Raw genomic sequence first — 2,155 nt, 5'->3', positions numbered from 1 at the left:
CGACCATCTTCCTGCAGCACCTGCCGGTCCCAGCAACTGCCATTTGAGTGATAGCTCAGAGTAGAGCCTGACACAGCCTGAAGCCAGAGCCCTCTTATTATCCAAGACACAGGGTCTGATAGGACAGGGAGGAGGAGAGGGGCTGGTACACCCCCGCCATCCTGGGAAGGAAAGGGCCAAGGGAACATACAGCCAAGGAGAGTGGGTAGAGGGGACACTCGGCACAATCCCCTCTTCCTTTATTACTGGTGAGTAGACAGGATCAAATCTCCTCCCCTAGCCATGGTAGAGATGGTCTCTGTCTTCTTCTGGGCCACTGACAGCTTCAGCATACAGTGCCGCTATCTGCACAGGGCCTTCCTCTTCCAGAGCAGCGTCTGGGGGGTGGTAGATGTGGTCTCGGTCTTCCTCCGGCACCGCTGCAGACTTGGCACCCAGCGGGGCTGGCGGGTCTCCAGCACTCCTAGGAGCTGCAAATGGAGGAGGCAGAGAGAGCGTTAGCTTTCTGGGCATGCTGAGGATGCCAGCGGGAGAAAGAGTGTCATCCCTCAGCTTGCTTACCTCTTCCGCCTTGTGCGTCACTAGACAACAGCCTCATTCCGGGATCAATATCCGCTGTTTGTTCTTCATCCTCGGGTGGCTCAATAGCTCTTATGCCCAGAATACTGGAAAAAAGAAATATTAATAATAATAGTTAGCTCTTATATAGCCCTTTCCAGCTGTGCTTTACAAAGGAGGTCAGCCTCATTGTACAGCTGGGGAAACTGAGGCACTGAGAAGGGAAGTGACTTGCCCAAGGTCACCCGATGGGTCAGTGGCAGAGCTCACAATAGAAGCCAAGTCTCCTGACTCTGAGAGTTTTGTAACCCTCCCCCCTTCCCCTCCCCAGTTTCTGCCAGGAAATCCCAAACCACATACATGGAGTAATTAGCCTCATTAGCATTTCAAACATCTTCTTGCAGGAACATTTCACCAAAGATCCCCTTAGAAGAGGCCTGGTTCCTTCCCAAGACCTCTACACACATGACCAGAACAGTGCTGCCCCGTTAGGAACATGTCCCATCTCCTACCGGCCATGTGACATTCCCTCACTCTGTGACTGGACAGGAGTAAAGCTGGGTGCATTATTCATTGTGAACAATATTAGATGCACCAGAATTCACTCTGTTTTGTTTGCATAGTCACAGATTGTAGCACTAATAATTATTTGGCCTAATATGCTATTTGCTGTATCGCTTGGTTGGTAATTTTCGTGCAATTCATTCAATGCTATATTTTTATTCGCAATATGTGATTGGATACCTAAGTCACATGGCATTGTTCCTGCTCCTTGACTGGCTACCGAAACCTATTAAACAGGAGAATAAAGAGTAGCCAATAAGGAGTGTTAGGCCAAATAACTGTTAGTGCTATGACTGGTGAGTATTTCAGGATTCAAAAACATTTCCATGGAAACCCAGTGGTCATCTGAATTCTTGCAACTAAAGAACAAATAAACATGAATAATGTTTGTGAGTAGCAGAGACTTGGGATTTGGATTCATAAATTCATGAACTAGGATTTTCATGACTCAACCAGCTTAATTATAAACAGGGGAGAATTCAAAAGGCAAAATGATGACCAGAGGATTAATTCTGGGCCAGTACCAGATACACCAGCATGTTCATTCAAGCTGATTGTTCCTGTGATGCTTGTGAAGAACAAAAATGCCACAGAGAAAAATAAACAAACTCTTTTTTCCACATAATAAAATTACAAGTGTTAGCCACCTGTGAGGATGCAAACATCGTGACTGTTTGATCTGGAAGCAAATAATGAGATGAAATTCACTAGACAGTCATAAATCTTAACAATGACTGATATGGAGCCAATGGCTCAGTGGACAAGGGGACTGTGTCTGTTTAGGCCTTTGGTGAATTTGTCCCAGTAGCTCTGTTGTTACATACATTCTGATTTCTGAAGGACACCCCTTTAAAGAGGCCTCTACTCCACCTCTAATTTTGTGCTTGCATCAGATGGCACGTGCAAGTAACAGGATTTAGACCTTTTCCTACCTGCTTGGCAAATACAGAGAGGGAGTGAAACCTACAGATATATCAAGTATCAGAGGGGTAGCCGTGTTAGTCTGAATCTGTAAAAAGCAACAGAGGGTCCT

The 2,155-nt window shown here is 46.1% G+C and overlaps 1 long non-coding RNA gene across 1 annotated transcript in view; it reads right to left on the bottom strand.

The window, feature by feature from the left end:
- Nucleotides 1–583: 583 nt before the first annotated feature.
- LOC113406892 overlaps nt 584–2,155 on the bottom strand; it is a 10,865-nt gene continuing 9,293 nt past the window's right edge. The window contains exon 3 of the long non-coding RNA XR_003369900.1: nt 584–665. This is a non-coding gene — a long non-coding RNA (uncharacterized LOC113406892). The remainder of the gene's footprint in view (nt 666–2,155) is intronic.

The sequence above is a fragment of the Terrapene carolina genome, unplaced genomic scaffold, assembly GCF_002925995.2.
Source record: "Terrapene carolina triunguis isolate 2854851 unplaced genomic scaffold, T_m_triunguis-2.0 Scaffold148, whole genome shotgun sequence".
Lineage (NCBI taxonomy): Eukaryota > Metazoa > Chordata > Testudines > Emydidae > Terrapene > Terrapene triunguis.
This window is presented reverse-complemented; position numbering and strand designations above follow the sequence as displayed.